General features: G+C 44.7%; 1 protein-coding gene across 3 annotated transcripts in view; it reads right to left on the reverse strand.

Moving 5' to 3' along the window:
- hdgfl3 (HDGF like 3) overlaps positions 1–14,807 on the reverse strand; it is a 149,389-nt gene that overhangs the window by 51,450 nt on the left and 83,132 nt on the right. The window lies entirely within an intron of this gene.

Raw genomic sequence — 14,807 nt, forward strand, 5'->3', positions numbered from 1 at the left:
TGCTTCTCAAAGTGAGCCAGTTTAACAGAAATTTGTGCAGTGACCCAGGGTTAATTTTCTTTTACTTGTTAAACCGCAGTCAATAGGGAATGTGCACATTTATCCGGATTTACTTAATTCACACGTCCTTATTTCCAACTACTGAAGCTGCTGTCAAAGCAGCAGAGAGAGCAGGCAGACTTCAATGGGTGAGCAGAGCAGGAAAGTGGCTTAGAAAACTAGTCAAAGGACCAGTTTTGGAGATCGGAGCAGCATGGAGTCTCTATTTGCTCCCTCTTCACCCACGACTGTGTGGCTGTTAGTGGTTCCAACACCATCATCAAGTTTGCGGATGACACCACGGTAGTAGGTCAGATCACCAACAACGATGAGTCACCTACAGGGAGGAGGTCCAGCATCTCGTGAAGTGGTGCGCCGATAACAACCTGGCCCTTAACATCAAGAAAACCAAAGAAATCATTGTGGACTTCAGGAAGTCGAAAGGCGGAAGTCACACCCCCATCCACATCAATGGGGCTGTGGTGGAAAGGGTGGACAGCTTTAAATTCCTCGGAGTCCACATCACGGAAGACCTCTCCTGGTCCCTCAACACCTCCTCTCTGGTGAAGAAGGCCCAGCAGCGCCTATATTTCCTAAGGAGGCTGAAGGTTTGTAACCTGTCACCCCTGATCCTCTCTAACTTTTACCGCTGCACTATAGAGAGCATCCTGACAAACTGTATCACAGTATGGTATGGCAGCTGTAGCTACTATGACCGGAAAGCCCTGCAGCGGGTAGTCAAAACTGCCCAACGCATTACCGGCACCCGGCTACCGACCATAGAGCACATATACCAGAAACGCTGTCTACGGAGGTCACGGTCCATCATCAAAGACCCTACCCACCCCAGCCACAGTCTGTCTGCCCTCCTGCCATCTGGGAGACGCTACAGATGCATTCGCACCCGTACGACCAGATTTAGGAACAGCTTCTTTCCCAGGGCTGTCATCCTACTGAACTCCACAAATAAACTCTAAAGCCTGCACATCTGCCAATGCACTTTATTATGGTTATGGTTATGTTTATGTTAATATACTACAAGCCAAATGTATGTTGAATGTTTAAATGTCTTAATCCAAATGTACACTCTCGGGAGCCGCAAGCCTACATTTCGTTGTACTGCACTTGTGCACTAACAATGACAATAAAAGTTGATTTGATTTGATTTGATTTGATTTGATTTGCTGGACACATCGGAAGCGAAGGGCCAGGAAAAAGAGGAGACCTTGTTCAAGGACATAGGAGGCAAACTTTTCAGGACCCATTCTTGACTTAATGTAGTGTGAGTACTATAGATATGCCACCTAGTGGACCTCAGTGAGGGACTGAGCAAGAATGCTGTGTCTCAACCATGACTCCTTCCCTGACCTGTCTCGGCTCCTGCAACTTCTGCAGCTGTGTAGGAACATCTAGATGGCATTTTCAGTGGAAGTGAAAGTGACGACCACATTCAACTTCCAGCCAAGGGTTCCCCAACTGTTCAAGAGGACAGAAAGACTGCAAGTCTGGCTCCTGAGAGACACGGGTTACCAGGTAAAGTGTAGCTGATAACACCTCTATGGAACGCTCTGACCCTTAAAGAAGGACCTACAGTAACCCCCTGTGGATGATCCTACCACAGGGGTGAAGTCCTCTCATAGGTCACTAGCATAGGTAGAATGGTGTGCACCATAGAGCTCTTGTCTTCAGGGAATGTGGTGTGCTCTCTTTTGCTAGAAACCTCTGTGTTGTCCTCACCACCCTTGCTCTCCCTCAAAATGATGACAGGCTCTTCAAGTAACTCCAAGAAACTAAATGTGGAGACATGGAAGTGTACTTCCATTAGCTGATTTTGGATAATGCATCAACTTCAGAAATTACTACAACAGAAGCTTTGCAGTGGCTAGTAAACCAAAAATTTACTTATTTCAATACTATTAAAAATTTTGCATCTGCATGCACTTCATGTCAACATTTTTGCCATTATAATGGAAACTGTCTATGTAAACTTGTTATGCTGTAATTACACCTTCCCCCTAGTGGTGGTGCTGTGTTACTTCGGTTTTGTGTCTCCCAGCCTCTCAGCTTGTACTGCAGAAAAACTCCTAAACTCCTATCAAATCTATTCGCTGCTTCCTAAACGGCCGTACGTTTGGCTAATTGGCAAGAAATAATACTATAAAATCAAAGTATTTAATATAAAAGGAGAAGGTGCTGATTGAATTACATATGCTGCCCTACTCCAATTATCCCCTACCCTCTAACTCTGCTTCACCTGAATACTACTCTTGATCTTGCCTCACCGTGTACAATGCCATGGGAGTTTGACTAATACAAAAGAACAGGAGGAGGCCATTTAGCCCTTTGACTGTGCTCTGCCATTTAATGAAATCATGACTGATCTGTACCTGAACTCCATTTACCCACCTTAGCTCCATATACCTTGCTACCCTTACCAAACAGAAATCTACTGATCTCAGTTTTGAAAGCTCCAAATGTCCTAGCAACAACTGCCTTTGGGGAGATAGTTCCAGATTTCTACTACCCTTTGTGTGAGAAAGTGCTTCCTGATTTCGCTCCCGAATGCCCTTGCTCTAATTTTAACTGTAGTGTCCGTGTGTAGATAAAGACACTGACGACAGGAGTTGGTTCATAGGTATTTACTAAGCAAATCTGGGGGGGGGGTTTCTAAAGGATATACACAATACACAGGCTTATATAGCCCAAGTGGCAATTACCGGCATTACGCACACCTGGGGCTCTTAAAGGCACATACACCATAATTGCTCTTAAAGGCACATACACCACAATTCCTCCCCTTCTAGCTAACTAGTACATCATATTTTAAGTAATTATTAATTACATGTTATATGCAAAATAATATACATTGCTGTATTAATTAATTATAAGTTAGTCGATCAGGAGGCTTCCTGACTCGGTCCGGATAACGCCTCGGGGGTGTAGTAGTTTCTGGTGGTGTAGTAGGTTCTTCTGGCAAGGCTGATTCGGCTTGAAGGCCAGTGTCGGGTTCATCGGGCTCCAGTATCACCGGATCGGAGGTAGATATGGGTATCTCTACTTCATCGTTAGATGTATAGAGTGGTGGTGTAGGTTGTCCCTTTTCGGATGACTTGATGATTTGGTCAGCATGGCGCCTTATTATGCTGTCTCCGATGTCCACGGTATACATCAGTGGTCCTAATCGTGTGCAGATAGTTCCAGGCTGCCATTTCTCGGTACGGTAGTCCCGGGCCAAAACCGGTTGGCCTATCTGGAAGGCCCTAGTTGGCCTTTCATTCATGCCCTGAAACTGCCGGTTCTCCACGTCCCTTCGGATGTTGGGCTTGACCAAATCCAGCCGGCATCTTAGGTTTCTATTGTAGAACATCATGGCGGGAGTTTGGTTAGTAACCATATGCGTTGCATTCCTATATGCAAATAAGAAGTTATCCACCTTGTGCTGAAGTTTTATGTCTTCATTACCCATGGCCTTGATGGCCTTCTTGAAGGTCTGGACAAACCTTTCAGCCAATCCATTGGTGGCGGGATGGTATGGGGCGGACGTGTAGTGCTTTGCCCCATTGTTCTTTAAGAACTTTCTGAATTCTTCGGACACAAATTGCGGTCCATTATCAGAACATATCTGCTCCGGCAGCCCATTCCTGGCAAATATGGTCCTTAATACTGTGATGGTTTTTTCCGTGGTGGTGGAGGACATCTTTATTACCTCCGGCCACTTGGAGTGTGCATCAACTGCGATTAAGAACATTGAGTCCATAAATGGACCAGCAAAGTCGATGTGCACCCTTTGCCAGGGAGATGAGGGCCACTCCCATGGATGTAGAGGGGCCTGTGGCGGAGCATTTTGGACCTTCTGGCATCCTAGGCAGCTCTTGGTCATGTCTTCGATGTCTCCATCGATACCTGGCCACCATACAAACGCCCTAGCTAGGTTCTTCATTTTCACTCCACCCAGATGCCCCTCGTGAAGCTCCTTTAGCACTTTATCCTGGAGTTTGGGTGGAATCACCACTCTGGATCCACACATCAAGGTTCCTCGGCACACTGACAGCTGTTCTCTTCTTTGCGAGAATGCTGGCAACAGTGGTTCGCCATGTGCTGGCCATCCCTTCACTGTTAAATCGTAGACCCGTGAGAGAGTAGGGTCATTTCTTGTCTCCCTTTCAATGGCAGAATTTGTCACCGGTAGACATTCCACTATGGTAGAGTGGAATATCTCTACTGGGTCTACTGTAGGTGCCTCTTCTATCGTTGGCAACGATAGGCGTGATAAACCGTCAGCATTCCCATGCTGTTTTGACCCTTTGTATTCAATGTTGTATTGGTGTGCCCCTAGAAAAAGGGACCACCTCTGTAGTCTTTGTGCTGTCATAATGGGGACACCTTTTTTAGGGTTGAATATGGAGATGAGGGGTTGATGGTCAGTCAGCAAGGTAAATTTTTGCCCGTGTAGGTAATGGTTGAATTTCTTCACTCCCCATACCAGGCTGAGTGCTTCCCTGTCTATCTGGGCATAGTTACGCTCAGCTGAGTTCAATGAGCGTGACGCAAAAGCTATCGGCCGTTCCGAGCCATCAGGGAATCTATGGGACAATACCGCTCCTATGCCGTAAGGGGATGCATCGCACGCCAGTCTGATTGGTAGTGATGGGTTGTAATGAGCCAAAATTTTCTCGGATGTGATTAAGTCTTTACATTTATGGAAGGCACGTTTACAGTCTTCGTTCCATTTCCAAATCACTCCTGTCTGTAGAAGATCATTAAGAGGGTGTAGAATAGTTGATAAGTTCGGTAAAAATTTATGATAGTAATTTATTAATCCCAGGAATGACCTTAATTGTGAAACATTTTCAGGTGCTGGGGCTTTTATAACTGCTTCAATTTTTTCAGGTGACTTATGCAACCCTTCCTTACTAATTATGTGGCCACAATATGATATCTGATTTTGGAAAAATTCGCACTTGGGGCGATTTGCTCGTAGGCCCCGTTCTTTCAGCCTAGTGAGCACCTGCTCCAAATTGGCAAGGTGCTCGTTGTCGTTTTCTCCTGTTATAAGGATGTCGTCTAGGTAGCATTGAGTCCCCGGAATCCCTTGCAGGACTTGCTCCATAGCTCTTTGCCAGATAGCTGGAGCTGATGCTATTCCAAAAACCAGTCGATTGTACTGGTACAGGCCTTTGTGTGTGTTTATTGTGAGATACTTTTTAGAGGTCTCCTCAACCTCCATCTGTAGATATGCCTGTGCCAAGTCAATTTTTGTGAAACGTTTCCCTCCGGATAGTGAGGCGAAAATATCCTCTATCCTCGGAAGAGGATACTGTACCGTGTGAAGGACCGGGTTTACAGTCACCTTAAAGTCCCCACAGATGCGAATTTTTTTCTGTTCCTCAGAGTTATTTTTCAATGTTTTTTTCATGACTGGAACGATGGGTGTTGCCCATTCGCTCCAATCTATTTTGGATAATACGCCTGCCTTTTCCAAATTCTTCAGCTCTGCCTCGACTGCCGGATGTATAGCGTATGGCACCGGTCTTGCCTTAAAAAATTTTGGAATTGCTGTGTCTTCCACTTTTATTGAGGCGGTGATGCCTTTCAAGGTTCCTAGTTTCTCTTGAAACACTTCTTTGGCATTGGCCAAGATGTCTTTTAATCGTTCAGGTATGATGTCATCATTGTTTTTTTCCTTACTGGTCACCGTCAGTGCCTGAATGGAGTGCCAGTCTAAACGTATCTTCCTTATCCATTCACGTCCCAACAACGGTGGACCACCATCTTGTAGAATGTATAAATACAACTTTTGTATTTCTTTGCCGTTGTATACCACAGGCACCCTTATTTTTCCTTTGGGGTAGACTTTCTGCCCCGTATATGTTTTTAAGATAATGGATGTGTCTTTTAGAGGTATATGCGAAAATAGCCTCTCGTAATCTCGTCGATTTATTACGGTTAGAGCTGATCCTGTATTTAGCTCCATTTTAACTGGGGACCCTGCTATTGTGAGGGTAACCCAAATGGTTTGGTAATCCTCTTTGGCAAGTACATTATGTAATTTGAGACAGCTTAGTCTCTTGTTTCCGGAGTCGCTATCGCTATTCTGGTCTTCGGAGCTATTGTCTGTCATCATTTGTACCTTCCTGTACTTTTCTTTATTGATTTTTTGTTTTCTGTCAGTGGATTTATTTTGTCCAGATTGGCATACCCGTGCAATGTGTCCAATCTTACCACATTGCCTGCATGCTTTGCCCTTGAACCAGCAGTCCCTCTGGTTATGGGTGGATCTGCCGCAGCGATAACATCTTCCGAACTCCTGTGTCATTTTATGGGTGCCGAAGTCCTGTGTCTCTTGTTGTATCTCTGCAGCTCCTTTTGCTGCTGCTTCGTATGATACAGCCATACTGAAAGCTTTGTCCAATGTTAAATCTTTTTCAGAAAGCAGTTTTTTTTTTGTTCCTTCACTTAAGAGACCGCAAACAAATTTGTCTCGAAGATAATCCGATAGTCCTGCTCCGAATTGGCAGTACTTTGATAGCTTTCTTAATTCGGTTAGGTAATCAGCGTTACTTTCATTCTTGTGTTGATGTCTCTTGAAGAACTTGAATCGTTCCGCTATCAGCAGCGGTGTTGGGTTTAAATGCTCCTGCAGGGTATCAACAATTTCTTTAAAAGTCTTGTCCTTTGGTTTGGCTGGCGTGATTAAATTTCGTAACAGCCCGTATGTCTTCGCGCCCATTAAGTTCAGAAGTACTGAAGCTTTTTTTTCATCTGTTATTCCATTTGCAGTGCAATAAACCTCTACTCTTTCCACGTATGTGGTCCAATCTTCTATTTCGCCATCAAAAGCCTCAATATTACCAGATTTAGGCATTTCAGAAAAGATATGGCGCTTCCCGCGCTTTTTTTTTTCTCTCTGTAGCAACGATATGGCGCTTCCCGCGCTTTCCCGCCGCTGCTACCGTTAACAACGCTGTTTTACTGTGGTTTCCGTTTATTCACTGTTGGAGACTCGTTCCCGACGGAGGTCTAAACGCTGACCTGCTTGCCGCGCCGGCCGTCTCTCGAGTGCACCCTCCCAGTCCGTTATTGCTTGCCTCTGATTTCGCTGCCTGTCTCAGCTGTAGAGCCCGCCGCTGGAGCTCCAGCCTGACGCCCAGGAAGGATTAGCGCAGTGCCTGTCACCAGCTTGGCCAGCTGGTGAAACCACAGTTTCTATTACTTCCTTGAGTCTTCTGGACGCTGGAGGAATCGATGTCCTTGAGGTGCTGCCGAATTGCAGGTAAGTCCATTTCCACTTCGTCGCCACTGTAGTGTCCGTGTGTAGATAAAGACACTGAAGACAGGAGTTGGTTCATAGGTATTTACTAAGCAAGTCTGGGGGGGGGTTTCTAAAGGATATACACAATACACAGGCTTATATAGCCCAAGTGGCAATTACCGGCATTACACACACCTGGGGCTCTTAAAGGCACATACACCATAATTGCTCTTAAAGGCACATACACCACATTAACATTATGTCCAATGTTCCCTTTAAGCTGTGCAGCCGCGCAGCGGTCTGGAGGTCCTGCACAGCCGGCTCACCGGCTTTTGAATGGAAAAACCGCGCATGCGCAAAAATCTGAATGGGCTGTGCAGCCCGCTAAAGGGTCCGCGCAGCCCGCTAAAGGGTCCGCGCAGCCCGCTAAAGGAGCCACACAGCCCCAAAAAATTAGAGGGAACATTGATTGTATCCCCTCGGTCTTGATTCCCCCACCAGAGGAAATAGTTTCTCCGTATCTACCCTATCAAATCTGCTTAACATTTTAAACACCTCGATCAGATCACCCCTCGATCTCCTATACTCAAGGGAATACAAACCTAGTCTATGCAAACTGTCCTCATAATTTAACCCTTTAAGCCCCATTATTATTCTACTAGTATATATATATAAATATTAAAATATATATATATGGATATACACGACATTATACATATTAACAAAACATTACTTAATACTGCTGGCAGGCCTTTTGTGGAAAACTTAATGAACAAAATTATTTGTTTTTATGAATAAACTTAAAGAAAAAAATCACTATATAACTTACCGGAATTGGAAGACCAAGGATGTGCTGTGGCTCTCAGACAGAAGGTCGGAGAGTTTTGCAATTATTTCTTTCCAGCTATGTAACTATGGCCATATTTTCCTCTGGGTGTTACGTTTAATGAAGAAGTAGGCACGAGTAAATATTTTGTGCAGGACAAGTAAACAGTAGCAATGGTATCACGATGTTGCAATTGAGATGTGCCCATGTGGTCTACTCCCATGTTGTATCAAGTCACAAGACTGGTGCCATAGTGATGATTCATTTTGATCTGACACTAACAGAAACCGAGTAACAAACTGGCCTATAACATTCCCCTCTCCAGCAAAAATATTATACTTCTGCATGGATGGATTGGTGCGAGTGTGGAGGATGCCTATCATTCGAAGAATGGAGATCATCCTACATTCTCTTCATTAAGCATCCTCTATATGAGATGGAAGCATCATTCAGGAGGGGGAGTTGGCCATAATACTACAGGGTAGATTTTCACCTTCACTTTCTAGGCGCTTGCCCTTTATAGAGCCCGCCTGATGTTCACTCATGAAACCGGTGAGCTCTGCTTCTTCTCCAGCTCTCCTCCCATTCCCAGCCACTGGAATCTCTCCTGACTCCAGTTCAGTGGGACATGCCATCTGACGTGAAGAGTGCTTCGAACCTTGTCACAAGAGGATAACAACAAGCAGCGGCCACTTTCATCTCCACCTTTGCACTCCGGCCAGCTTGTTCTGCTCGGCATTTGCTGATTTCAATGGAGTGAAAAATCAGGCGGGTCTGTAAATGGTAGCTGATTTACTCCACCAGATTAGATCCCAGCTAGTGAAGCTGAAAATCTAATCCTGGCTGTCAATATCAATTGCCGAAGGTGTTGTAATGTGCTGTCGTTAAATCTAAACATTGATGCTTTGTAAATGTCTGAGGATTTCGCCAAGTGGCAGCAAATAACGTCAGAACTGATCCAGAGATGCACAGGTAGCAGTGGTGGGGTTGATGGTGCGCCGCTTTACACTATAGGAAATCAATAACTGTCAGGACTTTAACATTTACTTTATACAAAAGACATATATACCTTAGGGCTCTGTAAATGTCTATAGAGTGGAGATTACATTCCAGTTCGGAGCTGTGTGTCTGTGGGTAAAATGATGGGGCAACAATTTCTTGACCCAAATGAAACTGGCTTTACATGAAAACTCCAGTTGTGTTCAAAGGCCTGTCCGGCCACAGTGCCACGTACAGCTCAACGACAAGAAGACTTTGCAGTCCACTAGCTCTGTGAGCTGAAATGAATGCAGTACAATTTTCCAAGTAAACAAACTAAGAAAAAAAGAAAGAACGAAAGGAAGAACTTGCATTTCTATAGCGTCTTTCACAACCTCAGGACATCCCAAAGCTCTTCATGCCAATGAAGTGTTTTTGAAGGGTAGTCACTGTAGTAATGTAGGTAACGCAGCAGCCAATTTGCGCACAGCAAAGTCCCACAAACATCAATGAGATAATGACCAGATAATCTGTTTATTACTGCTGTTGATTGAGTGATAAATATTGGCCAGGACACCGATATACCCGAGAGGGCAGACGGGGCCTCGAGTTAACATCTCATCCGAAAGACGGCACCACCGACAGTTCAGCACTCCCTCAGTACTGGCAGTGAAGCGTCAGCCTGGATTATGTGCTCCAGACTCTGGAGTGGGGCTTGAGTACACTAATCTGCAAAGAACTAAATTGAGGACCTCACCAGAAAAGATTTTTGAGGGACTATGTCGGCTCCTGATTTGCCCTTAAGAGTAAAATTTAAAGCATAAAAAAATTAAATTACTGAAAAAATTTTATAAAATTGTACCCACGCACTTACACATCGCAACTCCCAACACATCCAACAACTGTCTCTTGCACAAGTCCTCCCTTTTCCGAGACCTTGGGCTTGCCTGCTGCACCGTTCCCAGAGCTTCGATTCTTAAGCTGGGCTACAGGTCAGAATGTTTCCTGTTCCTCCTTATACACACAGCCCGAGGCTCCGTGACCTTCACTGTTGCTCTTTGCCCCTTCGTGGTGTAGGCATGCGCAATCATAAGGTTTTTTCAGTTCTCATGAATATTCTCCTCCCCGTACAGCTTTCCACAAACATTTAAAATCTATTCGGAGTCACTATAAAGTCTCAAAGATATTTGACCCCAAATATGGAGCAACTTATCTTTTGAGCGTCTGCATCCTTCTGAATGTGAGCTGGAGCTCTTTAAGGCTCTTGTGCGTTTCAGTGCACTCGGAGTGTAGTTAAATTGTATTCGTGAGCTAGGCTCACAGAATTCGGGGAGGCCAGTCGTTACAACTGGAAATTGCCATGTGCCGCTGGTCGCACAGAGTCCCAGGAGCACTTGTGCCACAACTGCTGAATTGGCTTCATGGCTTCATGGAGCTGCCTAAATGAATCAGGATAGTCAGAGTTGTGGCAATTATTTTTAATATTTCAGCCAATCAAAAAGCGTGGTCTCAGAGAGTGTGCTCTATCATACCATTATTATTCCACGCAGATATGTATACTGTAGTGGGCCGGATATTCCAATCCCTACGGGTGGGTATGCGCTGTGTACACCCGTAGGGACATCGGAAATGCCGGTTTCAGGCATGCACAGCGCACGCGCTGAAAACCGGCATTTCCAACAGATCGGACGCCTGCCCTGGAGAAGGGCCTCTGCGGGTGGATAGTTCCGCTTTCTGCAGAACCTCTGCCCGCAGAAAACCCTTAGAAATCTTACGACTGGTAAATGCACGAGTAAGGCCTGCTTTTCCCAGCATAAGATTTGAAAAAAAGTAAAAAAAATATTTTCACTCATTTATCATTTAAAAATACCTTTAAAAAAGGTAAGTTTATTTTTAGCCCTGTAAAAAACTTTAATTATTTTCTTCAAAAATAAAATTTTTGTTTAAAATATTTAATTTATTGTAATTTCAACTAATTTAAAAAATGTGATTTAAAAATTTTTTATTTAATGTTTTAAAGTGTTTTTGGGGTGATCTCCATTCATATATTGGAACGGTCTATCTGTCAAGTGTATGAAAGGAGATTCCCTTCTTTGATTGATTCCCCATGGCCCACGTGATCCCAGGGACGCTTGCGAACCACCTGCGCCTCTGGGATACATGGGCCCTGCGCACTTGGAGTTGGAGAGGCCCAGGAGCGGGAGTATACGCACCTCGGGAGCCCTCAGGTAAGTGCGTAGATTTTTTTCCAGATCGGAGGCCTCCGCATGCAGGAAGCCTCCGATCGGAAAATACGGCCCATTGGTTTGAAAACTATTGAACATCTCTGGATGCTGCAAGTGGCTTAGTGATTTTGGGCATTTTCATGACCCGGTCTGATAGAGATAGACCCCTGCTTTGATTCTTCAAGTCGATGCTATGGCAACAGACTGGAGGGCAGCGATTGTCACTGGGAGAGAAAAAAATGGATGACAGCCCCCACTTGCTGATATACCTTTGCTGATTCTAATGCAAATGAAAGCAGGTATGTGGGCTTTGCACCATTCAAATGTAGGAGCTGTAAAGACACTTTAAAATCAACGCATCATTTTTTATTTCTGGTAACGGAGGTGGCCAATTAGGATCCAGTGGGGATCCTTTTTGGGTCCTGTGGGTAAATGGGGATTTTTTTCCCCCCGCCAGTTTTGTGGAGCCATGATGTACAGGTATTATACACTCCACATCTGGATGGCCCCACATTTTATCAGTTATACCAGTTAAGTGGCAACTTGGACACTTCCGAAGTTTGACAGAAGCATTATTACAAGGTCATGATGATTTCTGTGGTATCCCAAGAACATATACTGTATTCATTATCTCATGAAAATCTTTGCTGCTTGTGATTCCAAGAAAGAAAATTCGGGATATTAACCCTTTCTAAAAGAGAAAAGGTGTGTGTTGTATTTTTCCACTGTAACACATTTTTATGGTGTATTTTAAATACAACCATTTAAAATCATTAACATAGTTCACGCAGCACTCTGCATCCCTGATTAAATTGAAAACCTGGTAGACGCTGGTTGATTTATGATTTCCCCGGCTGTCTGATAATCCCCTGCAGAAAACGCAAATTTAAATCTGATGTATTCGTATTGCTTTATTCAAGCAAACAAGGCAGCTTTTCTGAGATGTGGATATATTTAATAAGGTTCTGTTTGGGAGTCTATTTAACAAGATAAAGCTCACAGTAGCAAGTTAATTAACGAGACTAAAAACTGGCTCGACTATAAGAAGTATACGTGGTGACAAATAGAAAAGGCCGTGTCTGTTATATTCTAGGGCCTAGAAATTCGATAGCGCCAAAAAAACGGGCACAGGCACCACGATGCAAGATATGCCCGCACCCGTTCAAAAACCGCAGGCAGCATGTCAACTTAGTGCTGCCTGCTAATTACCATGATTGTACTGCACAGCCTAGCGCTGAACGCGCTGCTGACAGGCTGTGCGCTCAGCAGGGGGCCGAAGTTCACGTTGCTTGAGCAAGGCGAGCTTTACTTAAAACTAGCCTGCTTCTCTTTAAAGGCAGTCTGCAGCGCTTAAAGCTGAGCTGTCTTCTGCAGCTAAAAAAAAAATGTAAAAGTGCTTCAGCACTCGGCAGTCTGCACCTCTTAAAGGTGAACTGCCTTCTGCTGATCAAAAATGGTAAAAGTGTTTCAGCATGAACACAAATGCCTCAACAGGCCAGGGAAGGGGCACCTAAGGTCTCGCACACATACTCGAGTTTTGTGCAGGGGCTCAACACTGGGAGGACCTCCACCCACAGGGGGCTAGGAGGCCCTCCAGAAAGAAGGATGTGGGACCTGAATGCCGAGGTCGTCACTGCCAGCAGTGTTGCCCCCACCACCTGGCTCCAGTGCCCAAAGAAGTTTCATGACCTCAAGACGAGTGGTCAAGGCCAGTGAATGCATCTTCAAAAGCCGTCTCCCAGCAACTGCACCACTAGCCTCATACACTGCTCAATGCACAACCCCCCCCAAATCACTCACCTACAAACAATCTCTACCAAACACAAGGCACACCTCCCATTTCTAGCTTCACCTCACCCCCCTTGGAGGAGATGGTGCAGGCCATTCTTGGCAGGGGCATGGCTGAGCACTTGGCCAGCGGTGGGGCTGAAAGAATACAAGATGCTGGTATCCTCATATGTTATCCTCCTTCTCACATCCCACTTCCCCCTCTTCCCACAATCTCTTCTGATGTACAAGCTGCACATGGTGTGTGCATGTACCTCTTGCTTTACCCCCTCCCCTCACCTCAACCCTACCCTTGTGCCTTCCTCATTTCAGACACCCAAGAAATCCAGCCTGCCTTGCCAGTGGTTGGGCTATAACACCCTATAATTCACTGTGGTCTCTGTACTTCTGGAAATATAATTCTTTAAAATAATCAACGGGCCAGTGTTAATTGGTAGATTGAGGACATTTCCCATACAATGTCAGAGCACTGACTTACACAGAGCTTTGCTTGCTTGGTAGCTTTAACTTTGAATACTCAACTAATTCCCATAGGGGGTTATGCTTCAACTGCATAAAGCACTAGTTAGGCCTCAGCTAGAGTACTGCGTGCAGTTCTGGTCACCACATTACAGGAAAGATGTGATTGCACTAGAGAGGGTACAGAGGAGATTTACAAGGATGTTGCTGGGAGTAGAGAATCTTAGCTATGAGGAAAGACTGGATAGGCTGGGTCTGTTTTCCTTGGAACAGAGGAGGCTGAGGGGAGACCTTATTGAGGTGTATAAAATTATGAGGGGCATAGATAAAGTGGATAGAAAGGACCTATTTCCCTTAGCAGAGGGGTCAAAAACCAGGGGGCACAGATTTAAAGTAATTGGGGGAAGGTTTAGAGGGGATTTGAGGGGAAACTTCTTCACCCAGAGGGTTGTGGGGGTCTGGAACTCACTGCCTGAAAGGGTGGTAGAGGCAGGAGCCCTAACCACATTTAAAAAGTACTTGGATGTGCACTTGGGATGCTCTAACCTGCAGGGCTATGGACCAAGAGCTGTGAAGTGGGATTAGGCTGGATAGCTCTTTGTTGGCCGGCGCGGACACGATGGGCCGAAATGGCCTCCTTCCGTGCTGTAACTTTCTATAATTATCTGATTCTAGGAGTTGTGATAAATTGGGTAGCGTACACACCAGGGCAAATTGTATGTGGTCTTTGAAAAGAACAGGCTCATTGGGCTGAATGGCATTTTGCTTACACTTTCATAATTTCAGTCCACCATTTGCAAAAAACCTATGATATTTTCATTGGGTGACACCCACAGATATAATATTTGATGTATTATATAATAGTTGTGAATCACGTCTCAGTTGTAAAGTATAACCATCAATTCACAAACACTGGCAAAATAAAAGTTAAGTTGGAAAGTATATATGTTCCCAGTTCCATATTGCACTGTATTTAAATGTCGATTATGAATTGTCAGCCTTGCTCTTTGTCAGAATTTGCTGATATTGAACGGCCAATGACCTTTTATTGGTCTAAAGAAAGATGTTTCAACAAAATATCTAAAGCTTAAGTAACAAGACTGTTGTTCTGGTATTTTTAAAAAATTCATTCATGTGATTTGGGCGTCGCTGGCAATGCCAGCATTTATTGCCCATCCTAATTGCCCTTGAGAAGGTGGTGGTGAGCCGACTTCTTGAACCGCTGTAGTCCGTGTGGTGA

This window comes from Somniosus microcephalus, chromosome 27 (genome assembly GCF_052327205.1).
Source record: "Somniosus microcephalus isolate GS21.2 chromosome 27, FLI_Smic_1.0, whole genome shotgun sequence".
NCBI classification, from domain to species: Eukaryota; Metazoa; Chordata; class Chondrichthyes; order Squaliformes; family Somniosidae; genus Somniosus; species Somniosus microcephalus.